The following is a 20,020-nucleotide window of genomic DNA, read 5'->3' as shown; positions in this document are numbered from 1 at the left end:
TCAAATTAATATTAGGATATAATTTACTTATTAAAATACTCCCACCTTTCCAAATACATATTTGTGAGAAGCTAGAGTTCTCCATACATTCCAACCAATGCAACATGTTGAATACAGGCTATATTAACCTGTCTTTTAGTTAGGCAGATATTAAAAGGATTAGTGGAAATATTTGAAATAAAGCCACTCTTCTATTTTTTGTTTTGGAAGTGATTTTTTTTCACAAATTGTATATTATGGATTTATTTTAAAATACTTAATATTTTTTAAATGTATCAGTTTTAATTTCTAATGCAATAAATAATGATTACACTCTGTCTGAGGTCCTCGATATTTTTAGAGTGTAAAGAGGTCAGTCACAAGCCACAAAAGTTTAATAACTGCTTCAGCAGACAACAGGGTCCCGCGGTGTAACAGAACAGAGGGCTCTCAATTTCCTCGTTTTGAAATGAGCAGAGTTGGATGAGATGATTTTTAAGGTCTCTCCTAGATCTAAATCTGCGATATCACGAGCTCTTCCTCTAACATCACCAGTCCTTTCTGAGTCAGGAAACTCCAAGAGAAGCGTCCCTTCCCAATGGCACATGCGCAGAAGCCACGCGCCGGCCTAGGTCACCGCTAGAGGAAGGAGCCGTTTTCAGCCTTCAGTCTCTGGGAGCTTGCGCACAACGTACTTCGGAGTGACTTCCGGTGCGGCCGCTCGGGGTGAATCGGGGTCGGGTTCGGGGTGGCACAGGGAAGCCAGAGATGCGGTTCCGGGGCACCGCGCTGTGCCTGAGCTTCTGAGCCGTGGCTCAGGCTGCTGGGGTTGCAGGGCCGGTCCGAGCCTGGCTGGGGCAGGGGGAGAGCCCCGGAAAGTGGAGCGGAACCGGTCCTGGGAGGAGGGCTCCGGCCGAGATACCGACCCTCCTCCCACCCCCCAGCGCCCCCACCCCGAGGATTCCAGTAAGTGTGGAAGTATCGAGGTAGTCGCGGGCCCATACGGGGACCGGGCCGGTACCTTTACCCTGCTCTCCGTGGGGGGATGGTGGGGGGGGCGGCGTTAGGACCCTAGCGTCCTCGTCCTCGTTTTCTTCTGTTGGGAGCTGCCGGCTCGAGGGTGGGCCTGGTCTGGTATGGATGTCCGCTCCTTATCCCTGGAATTACCTACTAGGGTTACCTACACTATCACCCCCGCACCTTGTTTTGGAACCAGCCCTCTCCTTTCCAACTCCAGGAAGTTCTTGGAGCTTTCCCTTCCACTGGCTTCTCTGCCTTAGTTTGCTCATCTGTTAAATGGGGATAATAATAACACTTAACATGCTAGGATCAAATGATTCAATGTCTGTAAAAAACGCTTTGTACGGTGCCTGGCACATATAGGACCATGTAAATGTCTTTGCCCTCTAAACTTTGGATTTTGAGGGGGATGTGGATAGACCCACTTCGGGGTGGAAGTGGAACAAGTGAAGTTACTGGGATACATTTATCTGCATTCAAAGTCAAATCAACAAGCATTTAATTGAGCCCTTACTAGTGCCAACCTCTGTGTCAAGCTCTGAGGATACAAAGAAATGCAAAAAATGATCCCTGAGCACTTATAATTTAGATTCTAGTGAGAAAGGCAACGCACAAATAACCATGTTTATACAAGATATATGCAGGACAAATTGGAAATAATAGGGGGAGGAAGGCATTGAGATGACCACTGAGAAAGGCATTTTGCAAAAAATGGGAGGACCTTAACTGAAACTTCAGTGAAAGGGGGAGCTAAGTGGTGCAGTGGATAGAGCACCAGCCCTGAAGGCAGGAGGATCTGAGTTCAAATTTGACCTCAGACACTTAACACTCCCTAGCTGTGTGACCCTGGGCAAGTCACTTAACCCCAATTGCCTCAGGAAGAAAAGAAAAAGAAAAAGAAACTCCAGGGAGAGAGAGTGTTTCAGGCATGAGGAGGGACATCCAGTGGAGATATCTGTAGTTGAGGTGCGTTGTCTTGTCTGAAGAAACAAAACTACTGTTCTTATTGAAGTTTAGACTATATGGAGGGGGGGAATAAAGTGTAAGAAGACTGAAAGGGTAGGAAAGAGATAAATTGCAAAGATCTTTAGGGACTAAACAGGATTTTTATTTTGGAGGTAATAGGGAGCTATAAGAATTTTTTTTTTTAAACGGGGTTGGAGGTGACATGGTGTTTCCTAAACCTTGCTTAGGAAGATTAGTTTGTTAGTTGAGTGGAGTGGAGATGTGTTTCAGGTTGCTGGCAATCAGAAGAGAAAAAGAAGACACATAGGACAAATGTGAAGAGGATATGATGGGAAAGAGTTGTAATGGAAAAGGAATGGAAGGGGAGGAGAGTGAAGATTTGAAGATGACACTTAGGTTTTGAGTCTGGATAACTGGGAGGATGCCTTTTATAGTAAAAGGGAAGTTCAGAAGAGGAAAGTGTTTTAGGAAAAGTTAATGAATTTATTGTTGGATATGGAGTTTAAGATGTGTCACACACTGGGTTAAAGCAGGGAAACAACATAATGGCAACCCTAATTCTTGTCTCCCACTTACATTTCTTTTATCTTACTTCACACATACTCTATACTAATTAAATCAGCCTATTACCACATTGTTCCCCATACTTGACTTTTTTCTCCCACCTCAGGTGTTTGGTTTTTGTAGAGATCTATATTCTTCTCTGGAATAGACTCTTACCTCTTAGAGTCCCTAACTTCTTTCAAAGCACAGTTCAGATGTTACCTCAGTGTGCTTTTCCTCATGTTCCTTCTTATTTGTGCTATCTTGTCAAAATTACTTTGCATTACTTTGCTATATGTTTTGTTATTTTATTATATTTTGTATTTAGAATATGCAAAGTGTTTTTGCCGAACTTTAAATTACTGTTTCCTTTCCATGGAGTGAAAACTCCTTGAGGTCAACTTCTTAGCACAGTACCTTGCATACAGATGCATGATAAACATTTGTGAAATGGAAGTTGGAAGATACTGTAGAATATAGCATGTTAGAGTAGCAAGGTACCTCATATGTAATATTAATGCTGAACGGGTCCTTAGAACTCAGCATTGGCATTGTGTCCCAAAAGTCTTAGTGTGAACTTTGGGACATCCTCTATTTCTATATTCTGTAATTTATTTTATCGCTACATGATTTTTTCTGAAGACTTCCTTTACTACTTCCATAGAAAAGCCTGCCATACTTTTTAGAGCTTGATTTTCACTTATTTTGTCAGTTATTACCTGTTGATCATTTAGCTAGAAAAAAGCAATTTAAGATGATTTTAAGGCTTTTTTAGAGGGAACTCACCTCTGTTTTATTCTGCTATTTTGGGCAAAGTTTAGAGTAAAAACTGATTTTAATTTGTTGTCCTTCAAAAGTTTTCATTCAATGTGTTTTGTTTTCATTCTTTAGGTGATATTTCATTTCCTTTCCTCCTCAGCCCTCAACAGTTTTTAAATTACTAACAAACTTAGAAAACTGTCTTTGGCAGATTTTGCACATCTACTGAATGAAACTTACGCCATCAATATCTACTATATTTTAGGCATAAAGTATATAAGGTAGGGATTATATACCCTTATGCCCACTTTAATAGCTGTATGAGGTCTTTGAAAAATCATTTCTTTAAAACACAGTTTTCTTTAAATAGTTCCTCTGTAAAATAGGGGAGGAATATTTATACTGTCTGCTGAGGTTTGTCTTTGTGAATGCTATGCAACTGGGACCGATTAAGTCCTGAGGAAAGAGAAAATAGGAAAGGATGACAGTATTGTAGAAGAAATATCAATGAAGACTTGAAGTCTTGGAGACTTAAAATGGAGTGCCAGTTTTGCCACAGGTTGACTTTGTGTTCTTGAGGCAAGTCACTTTACCTGCCTTCAGTTGCCACACATCTAATTTGATGAGATTGTAGGGTATCTATAAAATCTCTACCTCCAAATTTTTGTGATTGACATTCTGATTTTTATGTACTAACATACTGTTTTCTAAGATCACTTTTAGCTCTGTTATATGTTCTAAGATCCCTTCTAGCTCGCTCTGTGAGTTTTTTCTATGTGTCAATGAAATAGTTTCATAGTAGCAAAAATGCACTGATGTTTATACCCATATACTGGGCCTAAATAATTTATGGGGAGGTATTTATCATTTTTATCCACAAACATCTCTTGATCTTCCACTCTGTAGGGCTCTGTGCTAGACATTGGGGTCTTAAAAAGGTTCCTTTCCTTATAGGGCTTACAGTCTATTTGGAGGGTCAGTTCATGTATATGAAATGATATATAATAGCACACATTTGTGTAATGTTTTAAGCATTGCAGAGCACTTTTTATACATTTGATCTTCACATCAAACCTGTGAGTCAGATACTGTTTACTCATTCAATCAATAAGCTTTTAAAAAATACTTACTATATTCCAGGTATTATGCTAAGGACTAGGATATAAAGGAAAGGGAAAAACAAATCCTGTCATTAAGGAGCTTACATTCTAATAGAGGAAATCACAAACACAGTATGGTAAACCCTCTTCTCCCCACCCTCCCATGGTGTTCCCAAAATTTAGTATTCATATTTAATGAGAAAGGAAAGAAACAAATATTTATCAGGTGCCTAATATATGCCAAACACTGTGCTAGGCAAACAGTTTACAAATATTTCATTTAATCCTTACAACAACCCTGTGAGGTAAGGACTGTTATTATTACCATTTTACAGTTGAGACCGAGAAAAACAGAGATTAAGGAATTTGCCCAAAATCACACACTTAGTAAATTTCTGAGGCTAAATTGAATTCAAATCTTCCTGACCCATCTAGGCCAATCTTTTTATATTCTACCACTTAGCTACCTTTGTAACAACTTAAAACTCTTAAGGTTTAAGCAAGACTTTTAGAGTGCTCTTTTTATATACACATAAAAGTCAGTACATACACAATAAGTATAGATTAAGTAAAAGGGAAAGCTAGGAGCACTGGGAAAGGCCTGGAAGTAGTGGTGCTTTGTTGAATGGCCTTAGAAGAAGCCAGGGATTTCTCAAAGCCTAGGTGAAGATAGAAGGCTTTCCAGGAATGGGAAGTAATCATTGAAAGGGTACTAAGAAAGAAGATGAAGTGTGAGGAACAATGCAAAACAATAAGGCCATTGTGGCTTGACCATAGACTATGTGGAGAGAAATAATGTATTAAAATACCAGAAACATTAAAAGGGGACCAGTTGTGAAGAATTTTAAATGCCAAAGAGTAGAGTTTGTATTTATTTGTAGGGATAACAGTCATTGGAATTTATTGAGGAGAATGACATGTTCTGATTTATGACAGATTTGTAGAGAATAGATTGGAGTGGAAATAAAATGTAGCGATTCCACTTAGAAAGCTTTAGCTATCATTCATGTAAGATGAGATGAGGTCAAGGATGATACTTAGGTTATGAATTTGGGTGATTGGAAGGATAACTGTGCCCTTTAATGGTGATAAGGTAATTTGAAAGAGGAATGGATTTGGAAGGAAAAAGTTAGCAGCCAAAGTAGAATTTTGTGAGGATTTTCCCAGTGAATAAGGAGACACAATCATGTTGAAAGGCAGAATGGATAAGGCTTCAAGCATTTATTAAACACTAACTATGAGTCAGGCACTGTACAGAGAAGGAATCAGGATATAGGGAGATTTTGGAGATTAGAAACAGTAAAGATGATTGGGAGGGGAAACTGGACCAAACAGGAGAGTATAGTGTTAGGGGTACAAGTAGAATTGGCCTGGGCAAAGAGAAGAACTACCTCATTAGAAACTGGAGTTAAGGAGATAGTGTAGGATAATGTCAGAGTCAAGTGAAATAGAAGGGAGAAGGGAGTTCTCAACCAATAACCTTAATTTTAAAAATGAAATATGCTTATTATCCCTGTTTTAATGAAGTGATAAAAATGAGGTTTTTAAAGGTTGTTCTTGGTTTATGGCCAATAGTGGAGTTCATACCATAGTGGAATTCAAACCCATGTCTTTATGACTTAAATCTAATGCTCTTTATACTATACAAGCTGGTTACATAAAATGTAGAAGATATTTTATAAAGGAATTAGGGAAGACTACCTGCAAGAGATCATCTTGAGAACAGTACTTTTAAGTAATTAAATAATGCAAAAATAAGAGAGAAGACTTTTCTAGTAGAAGGGACTGTGTAAGCAAAGATTGGAACAATAATTGACATATATAAGGAACAATGACTAGGAAGCCCATTTTGCCTGAGGTGAAGGATTCCTCTATAGTAATAATAGGAAATTGGTTGGGTGCAGGTGTAATGTGGAGTCTTCAGTGAACACCTAAGGAGATATTCAAAATCCCTATCTTTTATTCTTCATATTTTAAGTATATTGCTCTCTCTGGGGCCCTTCATTCACCAGGAAACATATATTAATGGATGAATGAGGAAATGAAAAAGCATTTATTAAACACTTTCTATATACCAACCACGAAATGTAAATATAAAAGAGACAATTCCTGCTCTTCAAGGAATTTACAGCTTATATGAGGAGTAGTAATTAGGCAAAGGTGAAGTCAGGAAAGGTCAGTGGAATTATAGGGCAATTGATTGTTGATGTTGATATTTCCTTTCTAGAGGTGATGTTAATGTTGTTTGATAGTAATTATTGTTCTCAAAGACTAAATGGCAAACTACATCAGTATCTTTTCCAAGAAAACCTCAAAATGGGGACTTGAAGATTGTATATGACTGTAATGATTGAACATTGTTCTCAAAGCAGAGCAGATACATTGTGTATGCCAATAAACATAATATGACAAAGTTTGTCAAGTCTTAGATAGGAGTGAACAAGATGCTTTGATAGTTTGTATTAGGGAGAGATCGTTTCTAATTAAGGTTGGGAAATGCTTATTGAAATAGTAACTTTTCTTAAACATTTTTGTGTGTGTCACAGACCAATTTAGCTGTCTGATGAAGCCTGTGTGCCCCTTTTTAGAATACCCCTTTTTAGAATCTTTTAAAATAATTGAAGGAAATGCTAAATTTCAGTGATAGGAAAAAAGTTCACAGATCTTTTGAAATCCGTTTACAGACCTGTTATGCAAATAAACCCTAGGAGAGCCCCTGTTCTCTGGTGTCCCTGCCAAGTGATTATCTTCTATGTCTTCCTATTAAGCATAATAAGGGACCTCCAATAACAGGAGCTAAGATCCGGAGAAAGTCTTTTCTTTTTGTAGTCAGTCCTAGATTGCTGCTATTGCTGTTGCTTTCTCTTCTTGCTAAACTCACATCTGCTTCATGTCTTCTGATCCTTGTTTTGAAATTTATGCTCTGGGTCTGAGTAGTATGAATAGAAATACTCTTCTATTTGATTATTCTTCTGCATTTGAAAATAGCTATTGTAGACCCCCGAATTCTTGAATTTGAAAGTCAGTTTCCCAACTATAGATTTGGACACCTCCCAAGAAAGATAGCTGAGAATAACAGGGGACAGAAAGCTCAGTGTGGCCTGTGGCAAAAAAATAACTAGTGGTCTAACATTAGGCAACAACTGGAAAAGTCTCTGGGTCCAAAATGGAAATAAGTCTATGATTCTCTGCCCTGGTTAGCCTCTAGTGGAATTCTGTCTTTAGTTCTTAGGTACATTTTATTTAGGAAAGACGTAGACAAGCTGAAGTATATCCAGAAGACAGTGATCTGGGTGATGATAGAGCTATTTCCTTGGGAGTATTTAGGCTGCAGAAGATAATATTTAGAGTACTAGGTCATTTTCTTTCAAGTATTCTCATGTCAAAGAGAAAGATTAGACTTGTTCTAGTTGTTACCAGGAGACAAATAAGAGTACTGCGTTAAAATTACAAGGAGATTAGACTTGAAATAAGGAAAAGCTTCTTCATAATCAAAGCTGTGTTAGAGTAAAATGGCCTGCCTGTGGAAGTAGAGGATTCTCTTCCATCGGAGGTCTTAAATCAAAGGTGCAATGATAAGTTGTTGGGATTTTGCAGAAGGGATTTTTGGTCAGGTCTGATTTGGGATAGATAGCCTCTGAGGCTTTTTCTAAGTCTTAGATTGTGTAGATTCCTTTAAGCTAGAGATCATTAATTGTTTGAACTGATTGTCAATGTGGAATGAATTGTTACTACCTCTAGACTTGTTTCAGCTTGCCAGTATTTTTAAAATGTGTTCCCTTGACCTGAAAAAATACTTAAGATGGGATAAGAGTAGGTAGATGGCACTGGAATTACCCTTCTAATTCTGGTCCTGTGGCTGTTACCAGTATCATTGAGGATGACTAGCTTTTTTACTTTGGTGTGACACTAGACACATAAAAGTGTGTTAGCCAATAAATCCCTCGGTCTTGCTCCTTAGTGCAGTCTTCCTTGCTGCTTGAAAAGAGCACCAGACTCTTCCAATTACCCATTTTACTAATTTTGATCACAGGGTATAGTTATTTTGTGAGAGGCCATTTCAGTCTCCTTTACATCTATATTTGTTCATTTTAGCTTCTTCTGGAAGACCTTGATGTGCAAATAACTCTGAAGATGCATGATGTTTTGTTGAAAATAAACATTCAGGATTGAAAAGGAGAGTAGAGACACCCAGCACAGAGATAGAAATACAGTCAGGGATTTCCCCACCCAAGAATTTAATTTATTTTTACTTTAATACAAGACTGCCACAAAGAGCAAATTGAAGAAATATTGGCCCCCTAGCTACTTGCTTTCATTCATACTCTGTTTATAAGGAAATGCTATTGAATATAAAAATGAAGGGAATAAATCCTGAGCAGTCATTTAAAATTTATTAACCAAGTTGGCAGCAGCCTAGATATATGAAGGAAAATAGATTTAATATAGGAAACGCAAAATTTAGACCAGAAGATGAAAACCATTTTCAGTAATTGAAAGGGAGAAAAATGGGGGAAATGACTTAAAAACAAAACAAAATCTGGAAATAGTACAAGGTGGTAGAAAACCATTGGAATTAAATTACAGTGATCACTTGCCATATAGATTGACTATTATGTTGCATTTATCTGTAACTCTGTGTAGTGTTATACCATGCCAGACTTGAATATCCCTTTATGAATATGCTTTTACTGTTGATGTAGAGCAAATAGAGTGATTGCATGGAACATTTTTAAAAAATTCTTTTTTCTGTTCCCAATAATCACATTCAGAAGTATAGTTTTAAAAGGAAATACTCTCTGAAGAATAGGTACAAAATTCTTGGAGGGAATGGGCTTCTGTTGTTTAAGCCAATCCCAATATTTTGTGTCACTACCAAATATTCAATTTCCCCATGTTCAAAACTTTGGGATTGTCATTGACCATTCCCTCTCCCTCATTTCTTACATTAAATCTGTTATCAAGTCCTTTCCTATGCCAGGGAGCAGATCAAATACTGAACTTTAAAACTCCCTGGAACTATGTATCCTCATCTTCTTTCTACCAATTCCTCTCCCCCCTGCCCCCCTCCCCCAGCTTTTGCCCTATCTTCCAAACAGAATATCAGTGATTGTAACTGTATTCATAGATGCTCAACTACTCAGCTCTATACTCCTTAGGCTCATGTGTTCTCATCTTCATTATGGCCTTCCCTCCTTCCCCCCCCCAAAAAAAAACAAAAAAAAAAAACAAACCTTCCATCTCTTGTTGTAATCAAATAAACACTATAATTGTATCTGGAAAGAGCTTGCCAGTAGGCTTTTCTATTCTCACCATTCCTGTGACTTCTTAGAACAAATACTTTTCCTTGGCCGTCATTCACCTCTATTTATTGACTTCTCTGAACTATAATATAAAGGCAGAGATTGTTTTGGTTTTGTGTGTGTGTGTGCGTGCGTGTGCGTGTGTATAAAATAGTTAGCACAGTGCTGGCACATGATTAACACATAATAAATGCTCAAAATGGAAAGTTTGATGATCATGGTATTAAGTTCCCTGGTAATATCACCTTACCAGATGCTGTACTTTTATGAAACCTATTAGTCATGTGTGTGCCATAGTGGAGGTCATCTATAGCTCAAAATTCATTTTACAATAAAGAATTAGGATCAGACAAAAGAAGTGACTTGCTTAAGATTCAAATTCATTTCTTCATATTTCACATTTGATATGCCTTTACCTTCCACCAAGCTGTTGAGGGGATATGAAGAAAGGATAGGTGGGAATGCCTTTATTTGACATTTTTAAAGTAATGTTGAACATAGTAAATGATGCTAATTTTAATTTCCTTTTGGCTTTTTTTTTTCAAGAAATGAATATTAAAGAATAAAGAATGTGAGTATTAATTCCTCTTTTTGGTAACTGATTAGTAAAAGTATGAATATTAAAATGTCACTATGAATTGTTACTTTTCCCTTTTTATTTTCTCCTTAATTAGTATGTGCTTCATTATTAAGATAGCAATAGTCCCAACATGTACAGTCAGCCCGAAATGGTGAGATAATGTTATTTTTATATGCTTACTAAGTTCATTATAATTCTCGTGTACATAGGTTTAAAAAAAAAAAAAGACAACATATCCATGTATTGTAAAAATTTAACGAAGTGTTTGAGCCTATTTAGATTAGGAAAATATCTGGCAAGATGTTTCTTTTGCAAACAGCCTCTGTCCAAAGCCTTCTGTATATTATCAGAATGAAAAATGACAGCACTTTGTCATCTGTTCAAATTGATATTGCACTCTTTGCCGTGACAGCTGAAAAGGCCCACAGGTGTCATATAAGGAGGTGACCATGTTGTCATATTTCATTTCGGCATCCCTCTGCAAAGCCATAATTACCTAATTAGGTTGTTAATTAGGAGATTAGCATTTCAGTATATTGATAGAATGCTCTTTGTTGGCATGAGGCTACATACCGATTTTTGTGGGTTCTAATTTATAATCTTTTGCATCTTTTGGACTTATTTATCTGCAGAAGATTTTGGTTTGGGGGTGAACTGGCTTTTAGAGAAACAGTTTGTTTTTAAGATAATGAAGGCTTGATTATTGCATTGACGTTTCAACTTTTTAAAAAATGAACAGAATTAAAGGGGTGGTCTCTTCCCCCAAATGGCAGTAAAAGCTAGGCAGTTGGTATAACATGTATCCTCATTACTATAGAGAACAAAACCATAATTGGAAGCCAGCTACTTTTCTTCTGTGTTTCACAAAATCATTGAGTAAAGTCTTTTGTAAACATATAGAAATGGGTGCTAGTATTTCTTCTATCACTTCAGTTATCATTATTATCCTTAACTGATATGTGGAACTTTGAAACTTGAAGCTCAGTACTTTCCCTTTCTGGATTTTCAATTTCCTCATTTGTAAAATGGAATAATACTTTTTTCATTAAATATCTAAGGTGTTTTTCATGAGGAAGATCCCATATAGATAGACCTTACATTCAAAAATACTCCCAAGTATTTTTCTGTATATAAGGTATTGTACTATGATGCTAGATTAGATTAGAAATGAGAGTTTATTTATTTATTTTTATTTTATTTTTTCCCTGAGGCAGTTGGGGTTAAGTGACTGGCCCAGGGTCACACAGCTAGGAAGTGTTCAATGTCTGAGACAAGATTTGAACTCAAGTCCTCTTGACTTTGGGCTGATGCTTGATCTACTGAGCCAACTAGCTGCCCCTACTTAGAGTTTATTTTAAAAGCTACAAAAAAGTAGACTTAGGTTGAGCTGTAAAATGGGGTGACAGAGTGAAAAAACCCTTTGGATTTGTAGCCAAGAAACCTGGGTTCAAGTTTGATTCCAGCAATTAATAACAATTGTGTGGACCTGGACTAATCACCTCACTTTTTAGCTTCATTGTTCTGTTGTACAATATGGATGCAATAATCCTTGCATCCTAAACCTCATATAAAGATGTTGTTTTAAAAAAAAAAAGCATTTTCAAATGTTTTGTTGTAACAAAGTCTGAATAATTACCACATATGATAAACAATAATTACAGATTTAATGATGTATAAAAATAACGGTAGACAGTGTGGCATAGTGAATAGAGGACCAGGCTATAAGGAAGAATTGGGTTCAAGTCTTGATTCTGATGCATTTTGGCTTATTCATGAACCTGTGCAAGTCACTTAATCACCTCTTAGTGCCTCAATTCTCTTTTAAGATTGTAGAACAAGTACTGATCTGCATTGGTTTAGAGGGAATGCCTTATCGGGATTTCAATATACTAATGAAATCTCATGATAGCTATTTAGTTTTGTTGTATGCTGACATTTTAGTAAAGACTTATAAGCATTCTATAAAATCCTTCTCTTAGATGTCTCATTTATAGTGTGGTGGTGACATTGGCTCAAATGTATCTTCCCCAGGTCTGTGAAGACCAGTGTGTTCTGCAGGTCCTGCTGAACTGGAAAATCTTTGGGAGTTGAATAGCAACTGATTGTGTATTTTTCATAGGAAGATCAACCCAAGTAAGTGCTAAGAGACTCATCACTAGATGATTGGCTACCAGGGAATGAAAGAATGGTTTTGAATACAGTAAGTCTTCTACAGAACATGGTGTGGATGGGTTAAATTACAAATTCTTAGCTGGATATTTTGGTACTTTCAGAAAGGAGAAAGAAGAAACTAATTAAATGTCTTAAAATAATAAGTATAAGCTAGCAACTTCAGAATGGATTTAGGCTTCTATCTAATTAATAAGCTTATGCTTTATATCTTTGTGTTTTATCTTTTGGCTACTTGATAGTTGTTTTGTTTATTAACTATTTAATCAAATCACATTCTACAAACCTTTGTTAAATGGCTACTGTTTTGAGGGACTGTACTATTGGAGATTATTTTAAAAATCATGCTGATACAAGCTTTTCAGGAATTTGGAATGGTAAATGAATTATCCAGTATATTTCAGTTACTTTCCCATTGTGAGCTTTTTAGTAATAAGATTTTGTTAATAAGATTTCTACAATATATATATTTTTTAAGATTGGTATGAGTGGTATCCATCTTTTCAGTAATTCACTATTCTCATTAGTGTTTGCATTTTAAAAATACCTGTATTGTAGAATCATAGGATCATAGATTAAAGACTGTAGTGGCCATCAAGTCTAGTCCCTTCATTTAACAAATGAGAAAATTAAGCCATAAAAAAGTTTAAGTGACTTGCCCAGTGACTACTAATAAGTGTCTGAGGCCAGATTTGAACTCAGGAATTCCTGACTCCAGACCCAACACTAAATCCATTCTGTCATCTAGCTGCCTGCATAAATAAAAAATTGCTGTTCAGATCTAGTTTTCTGACTGCCAGAATGGCCCATCATACAATGGTGTGGTAGATAAAGTTTAAGGTATCTTGTCTGTGTTAGTTGTCATCATTAAGTCGTCCTTAATAAATCCCTAATTGTGCATGGTATGATATTATGTAGAAGCCAAAGAACAGGGTAGGAATGGACTGCTGTGGTGAATGCATATGACCCATTATTTTTTCACCCAAACAATACCATAAATTTAAGTTGTTAATATCAACAGTTAGTAATATTAATTATGATCTTAGGGCTTATCTTTGTAACTTAGTTATAATGAAGCTAATAATGAAAGACTCACAAAATACTGACGTTTGTGAAAGAACATAATTATATTGAGATTTGGATCTCTCTTTGCTAATTACTTAGAATCTGAGAACTGGAAAGGATCTCAAAGGTAATCCCATGTCACTTTTTGTTTGATTACATGAACTTTATGTACAACATTTCTAACATTTTGACATTTCTAATCACCTGTGGGACATACCTATCTGGGGATATTTGCTCTAGCACCTCAAATTCTGTCTGTTCAATACTTAGCTTCTCCTCAAAATTAGATGGTCTTCCTGACATTCTTCTTTTTGTTAATGATATCAGCAACTATTTTCCAGGCTAGAAATAATAGCACCCACTTTCAGTTCAATTCCAGTGTTTATTAAATGCTAATGATATGCAGAATGTTATATTTCTGAGGGAAAAAGGGGTGAAATAAGATAAAATTATAAAATTATATCAGATTACAATTGGAATTAACCTAAACAATCATTCAGGCCAACTCTTTCCTTTACAGATGAGAAAACTAATGCTCAGAGAAGCTATAACTTGACTAAAGATACCCAGGTAGGGAATAGTAAGCCAGAATTTCACTTCACATCTTTTAAATTAATCCAATGAAGTCCACACTGCCCTAAGAAGCTTACAATTGAAAGAGGGTGAGGGAAGGATGAGAGGCATAAAAAATTTCTGTATTCTCTCAGGTTACTTCTCATCTACTCTGTATATGCTTACTTGTTTGTTTCCCCTGTTAAAATATAAATTTCTTGCAGGCAAAGATTATTTGCCTTTCTTTTTATCCCCATTGTCTAGCACAGTGCCTGGCATATAAATGCTTTTGTGGCCTTTTACACATTAAAAAAAAAAAAAAAAACCAGTACGAGAAAAATTGGCTAATGTGATTACTGAGCCATTGTCAGTGGAAAATTTTAAAGTACAATTGTCACACCACTGGAGAAGAGCAAATCTGCCATTGTTTTTATTAAAAAGAAGTGTGGAGCTCTAAGCTATCGGTGAATGAGTTTATAATTCTTGGCAAAACTCTAGACTTGTGATCATTTAGGAGGAAATGACAAATATGAAGAACCAATATATTCAAGGACAAATCTTGCCAAGACAACCTTATTTTCTTTTTTTATGCCAGAACTACTAGACTGATTGGATCAGAGGACTTTCCCACAGAGAGTTTCTGTAGATTTTACTGTTTGATAATCTATCCTTGTGGAGAAGATGGAGAATTATGGGACAGATAGTTATGTGGATTTAGATCAGGCACAAAAAATAGTTATCAGTGATTCAGTGTCATCTTGGGGTAGTTCTCTGATGTAATATCCCATGGACTGGCCATGACTCTGTTATGGCTGATACTTTAGTTAAGATTTGAATTGCTTTGAAAAATGGCATAGATGACATTCTTGTCAGTTTTGCAGATGATATGAAACCAGAAGTGATAATTAACATGGTAGATAACAATAAGGATAATTTTTTTTTTAAATGTTGACAGACCCACTTAGAGGCTGAAATCTTAAGATGAAATTGAATGAAGATAGAACTAGTTCCTAGATTTGTATTTGGGCAACAAAGTAGCTGGAGCTGGGTGGATGCAGTAAATAGATTGCTAGGTCTGGAGTTAGAAAGACTTGTATTTCCAAGGTCAAATGTGGCCTCAGACATTTTATTAGCTGTCTGACCCAAGGTAAGTCACTTAACCTTATTTGCCTCAGTTTCTTCATATATAAAATGAACTGAACAAACTACTCTAATATCTTTGCCAAGAAAACGATAATTAGGTCACAAAGAGTTGGACATGATTGAACAATAGATTTGCATTTAAAGGGTCATTTGGAGAAAATGTGACTAGACAAGAGTTTGTACAAAAAAGTCTTGAAATTTTAGTGGATGACAAACTTTGCATGGATCAATATTGTGATAAGTCAGTCAGGAAAACTAGCATTGTCTTAAGCTGCCTTAAGAGAGGCTGAATCTTCCATTACTTTGGCATGGTCAGGTGACATTAGAATTACCCTGTGTTCAGTCCTACGGGTCAGAAGAAGGCCATTAATATGTTCAACCATTTCCAAAAAAGGGTGACATCTAAGATGGAGAGAGGAATGGAGATTGTCACATGAAGATGACTTAAAGGACGTGGGAGTATTTTACTTAAAAAAGAGAATATTTGGAGAATTACTCTTTAAAATACTTGAAGACCGCTATCATTTGGAGGTGGGAATTAGACTTTCCCTTCTTGGCTTTGGGGCAGAATTAGCAATAATACTTGAAGTTGCAGAAAGGTAGATTTGGTTTAGTGTAAATCCTAACGATAAGCTTTGTCTCATTTGAAAGCTGCTGGTTTCCCTTTTGGTGGAGTTCTTCAGAGGCTGAAAGATTCCTAATCAGAGATAATGGAGAAGAGAATCCTGCTTTGTTATTTGAAAGGACTATGGATGTTCTATAAGATTCTATGATTCTGCTAAGTACTGTGGATTAAAACTAACAAGATATGATAGCTGGTCAGACATGGTATACATTAACTATCCAACTATTCAACAGAATACCTTGGCAAAAACTTCATGAATCCTAGGTTCTCAAAGACTTTGTCAGTGAAGGACACATTTCTTTTTCTTTTTTTTCTTTCTTTTTTTTTTTTTTGGCATGTTTTTAAACTTTGGCGTTTATATTTCCTAAGTTATTTTGACAAACTTGATTTGGTTTAGAAGGTAATAAGATCTTTGGGTGAAATAAATATTTCTTAAATTCAGCACAATCCTTTTTTATTTTAAAGTTGAATAAATATAACTGTTGGTGCTTTCTCACCCATTAATGAGGAATTCTAGGATCCCAGAGATTTTTTTTTTCTATACATATGTCCACATTTATCATGCTACACAAGAAAAATCAGATCAAAAAGGGAAAAAAATGAGCAATAACAATGCAAGCAAACAATGATGTTGTGATCCCGACAGTCCTCTTTCTGGATGTAGATGGCTCTCTCCATCACGAGGCTATTGGAATTGTCCTGAATCACCTCATTGTTGAAAAGAGCCACAGGACACATTACTTTTACATGTGCAATTTTTACCATAACTTTGTCTTTGTTCATGCTCACCATGCTTTCTACCACTTTCTGTTTCATCTTCCGCAGCACGTTGCCCTTCTGTCATCTCCTACTCATTAGTATTCAGTTTCTCTTTTTCTACTGGTATTTTCTTACTGCCTATCATCATGCCTATGTCTTCCCCATTTTAAAAAATTCTCACTTGATCCATCCATTCCCATTAGTTCTCACCCTATATCTCTTTTCCTTTTCATGATGAAACTCTCTGAAAACAATATAATTGGTGCCTTTACTTTCTTCCCTTCACCTTTAGGTTTCTGCAGTTTGGTTTCCAGCCTCATTATTCATTTGAAATAGCTCACTCCAAAGTTACCAGTGATCTCTTAATTGCCAAATAGATTGATTTTTTTCTCAATCTTCATTCTTCTTGACTTCTCTATAGGCTTATACACTGTTGGTTACCCTCTTCTGCCTAATACTGTTATATAGGTTTTTGCCACATTACTCTCTACTTATTCTCTTCTTACCTGTTCTTTTTCAGTGTCTTTTGGTCTTTCATCTAGGTGGGTGCCTTCCAGTACTGTACTGGCCCTCATTTCCCTTTGTGCTAAACTTGGTGATTTCTTCAGCACCCGTGGATTAAATTAACATCTTTATGCATATGATTTTTCAATTTCTTTATCCAGCCCTCATCTCCCTTCTAATCTCTAATCTTCCATTTCCCAGTCATCAGTTTAGCATCTTAAACTGGATATTCTGTAGACATCTTAAACTCAATATGTCCAGAACAATTCATTATTGTTTCCCCAAAATCTTCTTTTCTTCTTTACTTTGCTATTATTGTTGAGGACATCACAATCCTTTGTCACTTGAGGTTATAACCTAATGTTGTTAATTCCTTATTCTTTTTCACTTCCCATATCAAATCCATTCCCAAATCCTTTGTAATATCTCTTCTGACATTGCTACCACTCTAGTGTAGTCTCTCATCACGTTTTGCCTATATATATATATTTTTTTTTAAATAAGTTTTTATTGATAGAACCCATGCCAGGGTAATTTTTTACAGCATTATCCCTTGCACTCACTTCTGTTCTGATTTTTCCCCTCCCTCCCTCCACCCCCTCCCCCAGATGGCAAGCAGTCCTTTCCATGTTAAATAGGTTACAGTATATCCTATGTATATAGAACCGAACAGTTCTCTTATTGCATAGGGAGAATTGGATTTAGAAGGTATAAATAACCCGGGAAGAAAAACAAAAATGCAAGCAGTTTATATTCATTTCCCAGTGTTCTTTCTTTGAGTGTAGCTGCTTCTGTCCATCCTTGATCAATTGAAACTGAATTAGCTCTCCTTATCGAAGAGATCCACTTCCATCAGAATACATCCTCAAACAGTATCATTGTTGAGGTATATAATGATCTCCTGGTTCTGCTCATTTCACTTAGCATCAGTTCATGTAAGTCTCGCCAGTCCTCTCTGTATTCATCCTGCTGGTCATTCCTTACAGAACAATAATATTCCATAACATTTGCCTATATTGTTGCAATGGCTTTCTGGATGCCTTAAGTCTCCCCATTCCCATCCATTTTTCATTCAATTATCAAATTGATTTTCCTAAAGTGTAACTCTGACCTTATCACACATTTCCCACTCCCCTCTCCCCCAAATTCAATAAACTACAATGGTTCCCTGTCATCTCCAGAATCAAATATTTCTTGTTTAGCATTTCATGGCCTGGATCCTTCTAATTTTTTCATTCTTCTTATATCTTATACAGTTCATTCCCTCAAGTATCATTTGATAAAATGATTACTATTTTTACATACAGTATCCTCTATCTCTGGGTTTGGCATTTTCACTGACTGCCCCAGTAAAAGAGAATTCTGCAGATTGTTCCCTACCCAAACACTCTGTCCTTCTTCAACTCTACTTCCAAACCTCTGTGGTCCTAGTTAAAATCCCATCCTTTAAAAGAAACCTTTCCCAAGCCCCTTTAATGCTAGTTCCTTCCCTCTGTTGATTATCTCCAATTTATCTTCTTTATAGCTTATTTCAATATAATTGCTTACTTGTTGCCTTTCTCTCTTCCCCCTCCCTCCCCCCCCCCCCCCCCCCCACTTAGGTTGTGAACTCCTTCATGGTAGGAATTCTTTTTTTTGGCTTTTCTTTGCATCCCCAGTGCTTAGCACTTTGGCACATCGTAGATACTTAATATTTTTGTTAACTTAATTTGATGCTGCCTGAAATGCCTTCATTTTCATCCATCACTCTAGTCACTATAAGCATCAATCTCAGAGGCTTGCTTTATTGTATGCTTGCTGGCAGGCTAATGATCATATCCATTCCCCTCGATTCCTCTCTGGTTGCTCCTTCTCCTTTATTGGAACCTCTTCCAGATCATGCCCTCTAATCATAGGTGTCCCTCAAGGATCTCTCTTAGTCCTTGTTTTCTTCTCCCTTTATGCTGCTTCACTTGAAGATGTCAGCAGTTCCAGTGAGACCTGGATGATTCTCAAATCTATCTATCCTGATCCATTTTCTCTGCTGACCTCCAGTCTCAAATTTCCAACTGTCTTTCTGACATCTGAAACTTTTTATGCTCAGTCTGTTCAACAGTGAATTCATTATCTTTCCCCCTAAATTCTACATAGTACTTTTTTGTTTTGGATAATGTATTCAAGGCATATTCCTCATAGTGGAATTATTGAGTCAAAGGGGATGGTTTTTTTGGTAATTTTTACTGCCTAATTTGATATTGTTCCCCAAAAAGATTGTACAGGTTTGTATTTTCATCAACAGTGAATCCTTTCATCTGTTTTTCAATACTCTCTCCAGCATTGCATTTTGTTACTTTTACTTATTTTCGCCAAATTTATGGGTGTGAAGTGATAACTATAAAATTGTTTCTCTTTGCTTATTATAAGTGAGGTTTTTAATTTTTCAAATGTTTTAGTAATTGATGTTCCCTCTCTGAGAGTTGTATTCATATCCTTTGTGACTTTTTATTTTTTCTTTGTGACTTTTTAGCCACTATAATTAATATTAACATTAAAATGCCAAATTGGGAAAATATATTTGGCAAGAATTACAGATAAAAACTTGATCTTTCAACTGCTTTCCAATTTTCTCTATCTAAGAAGTCTTTACCCAAGAATTTGGTGTCCTTGGGTATACTTGTTTACTGTTTTCAGTTGCTTTTGGGCTTACATGGTCTGTTAAATTGATCACATTTTCATCTTTCCTTTCCTTTCCCTCTCCTTCCCCTTTTTCTTTCCCATTTCCTTTCTTTTTCATGGTTGGGTATGTACAGAGTGTCAAGAATCATAAAATTTTAAGTATTTACAAAAAGTCCACTATGAAAACAGCAACAGCTTAGATAGCAGCATCAGTTGCTACAGTTGAAGTGATAGAGCAAATTATTGGTGAACCTGATAAGACCTTCTGGAGAAGTCAACATTAATTTTTTTTTTTACC

The 20,020-nt window shown here is 36.3% G+C and overlaps 1 protein-coding gene across 3 annotated transcripts in view; it reads left to right on the top strand.

The window, feature by feature from the left end:
* Positions 1–726: 726 nt before the first annotated feature.
* MAPKAP1 (MAPK associated protein 1) overlaps positions 727–20,020 on the top strand; it is a 327,452-nt gene continuing 308,158 nt past the window's right edge. The window contains exons 1-2 of one of the 3 annotated variants that reach the window (XM_051979648.1): positions 730–945; positions 12,282–12,383. The gene's annotated coding sequence lies outside the window, so the exon portion shown is untranslated. Of the gene's footprint in view, positions 946–12,281; positions 12,384–20,020 lie in introns of all 3 variants that reach the window. The other 2 variants (XM_051979649.1, XM_051979647.1) reach the window with 2 other exon arrangements.

Source organism: Antechinus flavipes, chromosome 2 (assembly GCF_016432865.1).
Source record: "Antechinus flavipes isolate AdamAnt ecotype Samford, QLD, Australia chromosome 2, AdamAnt_v2, whole genome shotgun sequence".
Taxonomy (NCBI): Eukaryota; Metazoa; Chordata; class Mammalia; order Dasyuromorphia; family Dasyuridae; genus Antechinus; species Antechinus flavipes.
The sequence above is the reverse complement of the archived record's forward strand: the minus strand, read 5'-3'. Positions and strand labels throughout refer to the sequence as shown.